This window comes from Tyto alba, unplaced genomic scaffold, assembly GCF_018691265.1.
Source record: "Tyto alba isolate M040663 unplaced genomic scaffold, T.alba_DEE_v4.0 Super-Scaffold_23, whole genome shotgun sequence".
Lineage (NCBI taxonomy): Eukaryota > Metazoa > Chordata > Aves > Strigiformes > Tytonidae > Tyto > Tyto alba.
In genome coordinates this window covers 29,205,522-29,216,028 of record NW_024881297.1, presented here as the reverse complement: position 1 = coordinate 29,216,028, position 10,507 = coordinate 29,205,522, and the positions used below count along the sequence as shown (strand labels likewise).

The following is a 10,507-nucleotide window of genomic DNA, read 5'->3' as shown; positions in this document are numbered from 1 at the left end:
CTGTGTTTTAGGGGCTGTGTGTATCACCACGACCGCCCCAGCGCATCCCCACTCCTTGCTGGGGCCGGGACTGGCTTCACGTGTCCCTCCAGCTCACCAAACCTCTGCCGCTCCCATGGGTCCCCTCCCTGTCTGTCATCTGTCAAGTGCTGAGAAATAAAGCGCGGGAGCCAAAAACATGCTCCGTGATGAGCAAGAAAGCTCTGCGGCTGCGGGACTGCCAGTCGAGGGGTGTATAGGGGCTGGGGAGTGAGCTGGGTGGGGGGCTTGGAGAGTATGGGGTGTGGGGGAGGCTTGTGGGGTGAACAGGAGTGTACTGGGGGGCTGTGTGTGGGGTGGACTGGGGTGATTGGAGTGCGCTGGGATGATGTAGTGGGAGCCATGGAGCTACATGTGGTGTTGGGGCTTTGAGAAGTCGGGATTTGCTCGGCACACGGAGGGCCTGGAGCCCTGGGAACGGGGCTGGGGCTGCTTTGGGTGCTCTCGGGGCTGGCAGCAGGGTCGGCCGTGCTGCCCGGAGGGGCTGCAGGGCTAATCTGAGCTAATCCGGGCTAATCCGGGCTAATCCTGCCCCTGGCCAGGCGCCCGGGCACTGGCACCTTCCCACACCTGGAAAATCCCGTGCGTCTTCGAGCCGTCCCATCCCCTCCGATTGGCGCCCGCTGCCTTCATAAGGGACGGGGCCCAGCCCCCGGCTCATCCCTGGGGGGCTCCCAACCATCTCCATCGTCCGAAATTCTCCGGGGTGATGAAGTTTTGGGTCGTCCTTCTGCTGGCCGGGCTCGCCGGCAGCCTGGCTGCTGGCCGTGAGTCGGGCAAGTCCCCGCGGGGTGCTCCCCAGTGGGGTGCAGGAGCGGGGGGGTCAGGTCATCTCTTCAAGCGGTTGGGTGCAGAGTGGGGGGGTGTCTTGTGCCTGGTGGGGGGTCCTGACACCCCACCGGGGTGGGTGATGCTGTCTCTCTTCCTCCTGCAGTTCCTATGGATGAGATGCCCTCCGCAAGCTCCGGTGAGTTGGGAATCCTGCTCACCCAGGGGGGTGCTGGCCAGGCTGTAAGGCACCCCCCCAAAAGACCTTGAGCCCTCTGGGGAGCAATTCTTTGTGTTTTTTTTTTTTTTTTTTTTGGTTTTGTTTTTTTTTTTTGTGCTAAAGGTGGGGTTCTTCCTGGGGCTGAGGGTGCTCCTGCATCCCTGTCTTCCCTCCAAGGCAGGCAGGGAAGAGCAGGAGTCCGACCCACACGGCGCACGGGGTCCGAGCACCCCCAGCTCCCCGCAAACCCCACAGCAAGAGGCAGCTCCCCTCGGGGCTGGGGGGGCCTTGGCCAGGGTGGGCCAGGAGCACCCTGTTAACAGCACATCGGGGTGCTCGGGTAACCCCGTTTCTTCCCGCAGATGCTGAGGCAGCCGAGAAGGCGAGCGGGGGAGTGTTGTCCCTTCTCATCGACGTGCTGGACAAACTGCTCATGGTTCTGAGTTCCAACATCATCGGGTGAGCGGGGAAGGGGGGAGAGGTGGGGGGACGGGAGGGGTCTCAGCGGAGGTGTCCCCAGCTCCTTCCCACTCCTCTGTGCTGGATGATGGTGGGGGACGTAGTGGGGTGGGTGCTGGGGGGCCAGCAGGGTGCTCCCGTGAGGGTGGGATGGTGGGACTGGGTCAGGTCTCACCTCCGTGGTGTTTTCTCTCTTCCAGGTGATCAGCGAGCAGCCAGCACCGTAAGTCCCGTCCTTCCCCGGGGAGCCTGGGGACACGGGGTGTCCTGTCACTGGCAGGGATGGAGCTTGGGGGTGGGGGGTGGGGGGATGAGTGGGGGGATGCTCTTCTGGGGGGTTCTGGGAGCCCCCACCACCTCCCATGGCTGCCCAGGACTGTGCCCGGCTCCTTCTCTGCTCCTGCCCTGAGCACTGAGCACCCAAACCTCCCCTCCACCTCCCCAGACCACCCCGCCGCCCCACCAGACCTCCCCACTGTCTCACCAGTCCTCCCCACCACCCCACCAGACCTCCCCACTGTCTCACCAGTCCTCCCCATCACCCCACCCAGACCACCCCGCCGCCCCACCAGACCTCCCCGCCACCTCACCAGACCTCCCCACTATCCCACCAGTCCTCCCCCGACCCCCCCAAACCTCCCCACCATCCCACCACCCCTCCCCTGACCCCACACCAGGGACCTCCACACCCCCACGTGTCACGACGGCTCGTCTGGAGCCAGCGCTGGGCTGGGACGGCCGCCTCAGAGCAGGTTTGGGGGCAGTGGGGGGACCCAGGACCAGCTCCCCTTCCATGATACATTTTGGGGCTCCCTCCTAGGGCTGGCCCCGGGTGCCAGCGCGTTCCCGGGGGGGGGCAGGATGCGTCCCCCTCCTCCCTCCGAGCATCCCTGGCTCTGCACAAGCGTCGCTCAGCTCCCTGCCGCCGGCTCCGCTCCACTCCCGCCTCGTCCCGTGGCTTTTCCCGCGCCGCGTGCGTGCGTCGCTCCAGCCCGAAGCTCCCCATAAAGCAAAACCCCCCCCCATCCCAACCGCCTCCTCTCTTGTCCCGCCTCGTGTTTGCCTGTAACCGCGACCGCGAGGGACCGAGACCCGGCCCGGCAGTGCCTCCGGGTGAACCCAGACACCCCGAACTCGATTTGGGTGCCGGTGGCGGGGACGGGTGCCAGCCGAGCCCTGTGCCACCCGTGCTGGTCCCAGGACACCCACCAGCCCTACAGCCACAATCCTCAGCCCTTATGGGGTACAGAGACCACCCCCACGGCTTCCCACCGCAGGGTCCCGGCGGGATCCAGCTGTGCCTTTGAGCCTGTGCTGCAAAGACAGCCCCCCGAGACCCCAACCCATCCCCAAACTCTCATTCCCCTTCCAGGGTTTGGGTGCCAGGCGCTCTGTCCCTCGTTAGCGGGGTTCTTTAGCTCCCGGGGCGCTTCCCACCCCCTTCCCGATGGGCACCCGCCGCTCGAGCTGGTCCCCGGGGGCCTCTCTCGGGGGCCTCAGCTCCGTGTCCCCACCTCCAGCGCAAGGACAACGATGCTCTGGGGTGTGAGTAGGGCTGGGACACGAGGTGACATTGGGTGGTGGGGACAGGCGGCCCACCCCTGTCACATCCAGCATCTTCTGTCCCCTTCGGGGCTAACGGCTTCCCCCCCCTTTCCATCCACTCATCACGCCGGGGGTGACCACCACCCCTTGGGGCGGGTATGGGGGGTGTCCTCCCACCCGGGGTGTCCTTGTCCCCAGCTATGGGCCACCTTGGCCATGGCCCCGGGTCCAAAATGTGGCTGTGCCTGCCCCCCCCCGCCCGCCTCCACGCATGGAGGTCCTGTGGGGGCCGGGGTGTTGGATTTGCAGCTCTGACACCCCCTGCTCTGCCAAAAATCTGCCTTTGGTGGGGATGGGGAGGGGAGGGGGGGGGGGGCTCGTTGCCATGGCAATGAGGATGATGCCGGCAGCTCCGTGGGAGGCGGGTGATCATCCCAGGGACGGGGGAGGGAAAAGCTCCCGTGTCTTTTCAGAGCCGTGGGATGTTCCGGAGAGACACGGCTCCGTCCGGGCTAAGCCTGGAGCAGTCCTGAGAAGGGCTGAGCTCCGTGGGGTGTGCAGCTTGTCGTTGTACCCCCCCAAAATCCCCGTGCAAACCAGGGCGCGCTGCTGAACCAGTGCTTACTGGTTTCCAGCTCGGGAGACCAGTGAGAAGAATCTCATGGCTTCACTTCTGCTTGGAGGACGGACAAAACCTGGTCACCCACGACCGCCCCATCTCATCTCTTCACCGGTGGTGGGATGCCCTAAATTAGTGATTTTTCCCCCCGGTAAATTCCTTCTAGGAATAAACCCAGCACCTCCTGGAGCAGGCAAATGCCTCATCCCGGTGCAAAGAGCTGCCTCCTCCTCCTCCTCCTCCTCCCCTTGGCTGGCAGCTCTTCCTCCAGCTGGGTGCAGGGGTGCGTGCTGCTGCACACATCTCACCACCGCCTCCCTCCTGGCATTTCTGAGCAGCTTTTTGAGTAAATAAAGCTGGTTTTTATTTTTTTTTTTTTTTAATTTTTTAAAATTTTTTTTTTTTTTTTTGCACGGTTTCGCAGGGAAAAGGTGCATTGTGCAAGCGCATAGGAGCTCTCAGATGGCAAAGTCCACCTCCAAGCTGGCCAAGGGAAGCAGAGGGGGTGGATAAATGTATGCAGTGACAACTCCAGCGGCCACCTCCGGCTTCCCACTGCAGGTGAGAGAAATCTCATCTTAAAAAACAGCTTTTTTTCTTTTTTCTTTTTTTTCTTTTTTTTTTTTTTTTTTTTTTTTTAACCCAGGAAAAAAGCTCCTGGCGAGGACACCGAGAGCTGGGCTGCGGCGGCGCTGCCGCTCTCCGCAGAGTGGGACGTCCCCGGGGAAATGGCACAAGTTCTTCCTGACAGCTCCTCGCCCCGTAATTGTTCCCCGAGGTGGGTTAGTGCGTTATTAGCGATGGATTTGCTGGGGATGGAGTGAAGCTTAAATTAGACTCCGGCTGACAGAGCCCTCCTGGGTTTGTGCCGGGCGGTGTAATCCGGCGTGAAAGGCTCGCTCGGGCTCGCCGATCGCACCAAGCGAGGTGTGGCATTGTCCCTAAACCTTGAAAACTGACCTCAAAAAGGGATTTGTGTTGGGCTGAGCGGAAAACCCCTGAGCTAGGCTGCTCGGGGCAGCTGGATGGTGCTGCCTGGGAGCTGGTGACCCCAGACTTTGGGGTCCCAGTAACTGCAACGGGGGGAACTGGGGGGCACTGGAGCCAGGGGACAACCTCCATCTGACAGCTCTGAGGCTTCAGAGATTTTTTTTTTTTTTCCAGCTCCGTAGCATCCCTAGGCGGGAGCTGGGTATGGACGTGGTGCCAGGGCGCATCTCGCAGAGGATCTTTGGCTCTCCTTCCTTTCGAGGAGAGGGCAGGTGGCATCGGGGACACCGCAGTGTCCCAGGACGTCACCTCCTGCTCCGGCCCCCCACCCCGCCCCCCAGGAGCACCCACGACCTCCACGTGCAAGTTTGAAGACGGAGCTCGGAGCCGTGCTGAGCCTGGAGCCGGCCCAGCTGGCTGGGAGACGTCACCGCAATTATTTCAGTTAACTCAATTTACTGTTATTCCTGTCAGCCGGACCTAACGACCTGACGCAGAGCAGCAGCCCTTTGAGGACCCACTCGTAATTAATTTTAGCTCATAAAGCAATTAATAGATTTAGTTATAAATTCTCAGAAAATCCGCGTTCCGAAGAGCAACCCTTTGTCCCCTTGGGGGGATGCTCTGACCATGGTGATCATCCCCCTCCGCTGCTCCTCCAGCTCCTCGACTGGATCCCAGTGCCCCGGGGAGGTGTTGGGGCTCCTTTTCCCTAGGGATGCTCTCCCTGAGCTGCCCCCTCACCGTGTAACCCCCCTGGGGATGCCGGAATCTCCGCTCCTGGGTCGGGGCCAGGCTGGCCCAGGTGCCGTGGCAGCTCCTCGCTGCCGCCGGTCCCGGGGGCCTGGGGGCCAGAGATGCTCCGGGGGGGGGGACGGGGACACGGTGGCCCCGGCTGCGGAGCCGGAGGAGCCGGGGAGGCAGCTGGGCGAGGAGGTTGCCAAACGGGCAGAGACGGCGGCTCCGGGCAAAGCCGTGCCCGCAGCTCAACATCTGGGGCCCGTGGCTGCCGTCCAGGCAGCAGTGTTGCTGCCTGTGCCAAGACATCTTCCTCCTCCGCCTCCTCCTCCTCCTCCTCCTCCTCCTCCTCCTCCTCCTCCTCCTTTCCCTCCTGCAGAGCCTGGCTGGGGGCAGGGGGATGGGTGACTCCAGCCTCTGGGGATTTGGGGGGCAGGCTCCAGGCAGAGCCCCACAGGCTCTTTACCGGGATGGATACGGCCCTAAGAAGCCAGCACACCCCCCCCCCCCCCCCGCCGATGCCCTCACCCTTTTGGGGTCATTTTGTCCCCATCCTGAGGGTTCAGGGGGTGGGGTGGGGGGGGATGGGGCTGCTGTGGGGCTGCACTCAGGGAAGGGGGGGCTGTGCACAGGGCAATGCCCATCCCAATGTCCTGTGAGCCCAGGGCTGTGTTGCACCCCATATCCTGGAACCCCCATATCCTGGAACCCCAAACCTGCCCTGTGACTCCAGGACTGTGCTGTACCCCATGTCCTGGCTGCCCAAATCTGCCCAGCATCCCCAGGGCTGTGCTGTACCCCATGTCCTGGCTCCCCAAATCTGCCATGTGACCCCAGGACTGTGCTGTACCCCATGTCCCAGCTCCTCAGATCTGCCCAGTACCCCCAGGACTGTGCTGTACCCCATGTCCCAGCTCCCCAGATCTGCCTGGCATCCCCAGGGCAGTGCTGTACCCCATGTCCCAGCTCTCCAAATCTGCCCTGTACCCCCAGGACTGTGCTGTACCCCATGTCCCAGCTCCCCAAATCTGCCCCGTACCCCAGGGCTGTGCTGTACCCCATGTCCCAGCTCCCCAGATCTGCCCAGCATCCCCAGGACTGTGCTGTACCCCATGTACCAGCTCCCCAGATCTGCCCCGTACCCCAGGGCTGTGCTGTACCCCATGTCCCAGCTCCCCAGATCTGCCCAGTATCCCCAGGGCTGTGCTGTACCCCACGTCCCAGCTCCCCAAATCTGCCCAGTACCCCCAGGACTGTGCTGTACCCCATGCCCCAGCTCCCCAGATCTGCCCAGCATCCCCAGGGCTGTGCTGTACCCCATGTCCCAGCTCCCCAGATTTGCCCAGCATCTCCAGGACGGTGCTGTACCCCATGTCCCAGCTCCCCACATCTGCCCAGTACCCCCAGGACTGTGCTGTACCCCATGCCCCAGCTCCCCAAATCTGCCCAGCATCCCCAGGACTGTGCTGTACCCCATGTCCCAGCTCCCCAAATCTGCCCAGTACCCCCAGGACCGTGCTGCCTCTGATCCTTCATGGTGGAAGACGCACAGGTTTGCATGAGCCGACCTGCTCCAGGATTTCCACGTGTCCGAGGCTCCGGCGTCTCCCAAATTTGTGGGGCGGCCCAGATGCGGGCCCGGCGAGCACCCCGAGCGGGAAGGGGAGGGGGGGGGGGGGCACCCCCCGGGGCTGTCGGCTGCTGAGGTTTCTTACCAGCAGATGTCAGCTCCCGCCCGGGGATGCGCGGCCGGCGCTCGGCCGGCTCCGCTTCGGGCTCTGAACCGTTGCACACGCGTGTGACAGGGCTGCAACCTCCCCCGGGGGTGTGACAGTCCCCGAGGGCAGCGGGGTGACGCGGTGGCTGCGTGTGCTGCCGTGACCTGGGACAGATCGTGGCTTTTCCTCTGGGAATTGCGCAGCTCCCGCTTGTGACCCAGGACTGTCCGGGGCTGCTCTGCAGCCGTTATAGAAGAAAATATCTCGTTATCAAAATTCCAGCATGTGGGCGGGGAGGCTGGGCGCTGGACTGAGCATCCTGGGGAGTTTTGGAGCAAGCAGGGGAGCAAAGGGATCAAAAAAAAAAAAAAAGAAAAAAAAAAAAAGAAAAAAAAAGCTGGTCCTGCTCGCAGGCAACCTGGGAGGGCAAAGAGCTGCCTGGGGCTGGAGCCCCCCCCCCAGGGCTGTCGAGGAGCGATGGAGTGGGGCTGGACTGGCCCCCCCCCCCCAGGCCCACGAGCAAATGCCGTTTGAGCCCAGGTGGGTGCAGCACCCCTTCTGCCAAAATACACCAACGTGGGGGCCTTCATTGAGGTGCAAAGCAGGGGCGGGGGTCAGTGGGCCAACTGCTCGTCCCAGGCGCCCCGACAGCGGGTCGGGGGTGCTTTGCCTGCACCCCCCCGTTTGACGGTGCCCTCTGGGGTAGCTCTGTGCAGGAACCGCTCAGCGTGGGGAACCCCCCAGGACCTGCCATGTGTGGGGCAGGGGGACTGGGACGTGGCGGGTGGGATTCTGCTCCTCAGCAGCCGGGTTTGTGTGTCCCCAGCCCACCCAGGACACCCCCCACTATGAGCTTGCTGCTGTGGCTGCACCTCCAGGAGGAAAAACCCCTCTCAGGGCTGAGCCTCAGGGGGTTTCTGCCCCAGCAGGGCTGGAAAAATTTCTTACCCTACCCTGAAAACCCTTTTTCTCGAGAGGATGCTGGGCATTGCACCCCTCTCCTCTCCAGAGAGCTCTGGCAATGGGGTCCCCCCTGAGCCCTGGGGACGTCCTGGCTTCACCCAGGCTGATGCTGAAGTTCCCAGATGAGCTGGGAGGCATCGAGGGGCTCAAGAACCCCCAGAAAGTGGGAAAACCAGGGGAGCAACCCTGGGCTGGACAGGGGAAACTGAGTCAAGGAGCCGTGTGAGAGGCTCAGACTCATCCATCCCCAGAACACCCCGTAGCATCGGGACACACTGGGCGCCCCTGTCCTCTGTGCCCCACATCTGGAGGTTTTGGGGGGCAAGAGGAGTGCTGCAGCAAGAGCTGGGGATGCAGCTGGTCCCCACAGAGGGTCCCCAACCCCTGACATGTCCCTTCTCCTGTGCCAACAGCCATCGGGGTGGTGAAACTCTTTGCAGGCAACTGGCCCCCATGGTTGGGCCACCAGTGGGGTTTGGGAGACATCCCCCCCCCCCCCCCCCCCCCGAACTGCTGGGGGACCCCAGGGACAACATCCCTTTGTCACACACACGCACACACCCCCACACCCCCCCCCCCCCGCCACCTCTCCCCGGTGCCACCATCGCTCAAATTGACAAACACGGGTCAGCGAGCGCTGGCCGCAGCCCCCCCCCCCCCCCCGGCCCCCCGCTGCCCCGCCGGGCCCCCCAGCCCCTGATTTCTCTTTAATTGCATTCCCCAGTGTCATGCAAATCAGCCGTCCCAGGCGCAGCTGCCGGGATTAAATTAGACCCCGTTAATACGCGGTAATTGCGTTTCCGCATGGGCCCAGGAATGCCAGCCCGGGCGCGGGGGCGGTGGGCAGCCGGCACCGGGGCGGCCGTTGGCTTTCACAATATTTACTCTGGCAATTACCCTCCCTTCCAGGCCGTGGCCCCTCCAAAACCCGGGGCTGGCAAAGGGATTAGGGGATGGAGAGAGGTGCTGGGGTGGGGGGTGGTGGCCCAGGGTGCTGGTGGGACAAGGGGACAGGGAGGGGGATGAGCTTCCCCCGCTTGTTGTCATCCCCAAATTTTACCCCTTGTCTGTGTACGTTTGTGTTCTGCCTGGGGTATCTGGGTGGTGGCTTCATCCCTTTTCCAGATGGAGCAGCATTGAGGTGGAGCATCCCAGGGTGGAGTAACATCGAGGTGGAGCATCCCCAGATGGAGTATTGTCGAGGTGGAGCATCCCAGGGTAGAGTAACAGCGAAGTGGAGCATCATCAAGGTGGAGCATTGAGGTGGAGCATCCCAGGGTGGAGTATCAAGGTGGAGCATCCCCAGGTGGAGCATCATCTAGATGGAGCATCATCAAAGTAGAGCATCCCAGGGTGGAGCATCACTGAGGCGGAGCATCCCAGGGTGGAGTAACGTCAAGGTGGAGAATCTCCAGGTAGGATATCATTGCAGTGGAACATCCCAGGGTGGAGTATCAAGATGGTTCACCATCAAGATGGAGCACTGAGGTGGAGCATCCCAGGGTGGAGCATCTCAGGCTGGAGTATCATCAAGGTGGAGCATCCCAGGGTGGAGCATCAAGGTGGATCAACCCCAGGTGGAGCATCACTGAGGCAGAGCATCCCAGGGTGGAGTATCATCAAGGTGGAGCACCATCAAGGTGGAGCATTGAGGTGGAGCATCCCAGGGTGGAGCATCAAGGTGGAGCAACTTCAAGGTAGAGCATCCCAGAGTGGAGTATCATCAAGGTGGAGCATCATCAAGGTGGAGCATTGAGGTGGAGCATCCCAGGGTGGATCATCAAGATGGATCAACCCCAGGTGGAGCATCGCTGAGGTGAAGCATCCCAGGGTGGAGGAACATCAAGGTGGGGAATCCCCAGGTAGGGTATCACTGGAGTGCAACATCCCATGGTGGAGTATCAAGGTGGAGCATCATCAAGATGGAGCATTGAGGTGGAGCATCCCAGGGTGGAGCATCAAGGTGAAGCAGCATCAAGGTGGAACACCCCGAATCTTGCTCCTTTTGACAATTCCTGAAGGCATTGGGACGACCTGCTCCAAGTCCCCCCGAGTCCCCCCCCCGTCACCTCAGCCCTGCTGGGATTGCGGCTTGCTCGCTGTGGTCGCAGCCCCGGGATGTGGAGCAGCTGAGAAGGATGATGCTTCCACAGGAGATTTCCTTGCAGAGGGCCAGGGAAGGGCCACGGGGCGAGGGACACCTTGTGCGTGACCAACAGATGGGGGGGGGGGTAACGTGGACAAGCTTAGGACCTGCCGCATCTTCTCTAGGCATCACGGGGATGGTGCAATCTGTTCCTCGTGGTCTGCGCTGCCCCCACAGCAGAGGGAAACTGAGGCACAGCAGAGGGAAACTGAGCAAGCATGGGGGGGAACACGCAGGGTGATGGGTGCCCAAGCCGTGACCCCGAGCTGAGATGGGTGTGGGGTAACGAGATGGACTGGGGA

The 10,507-nt window shown here is 62.4% G+C and overlaps 1 long non-coding RNA gene across 2 annotated transcripts; it reads left to right on the top strand.

Annotated features, from left to right (window-relative positions):
• The first annotated feature begins 993 nt into the window (after positions 1 to 993).
• Positions 994 to 4,160, top strand: LOC122153792. 2 transcript variants are annotated; one of them, XR_006165678.1, is made up of 4 exons: positions 994 to 1,006; positions 1,390 to 1,486; positions 1,687 to 1,709; positions 4,075 to 4,160. It is a non-coding gene; the product is annotated as an uncharacterized LOC122153792 (long non-coding RNA). The 2 variants fall into 2 exon arrangements; XR_006165677.1 differs by lacking the exon at positions 4,075 to 4,160 and adding an exon at positions 2,307 to 2,499.
• The last annotated feature ends 6,347 nt before the right edge of the window (positions 4,161 to 10,507 follow it).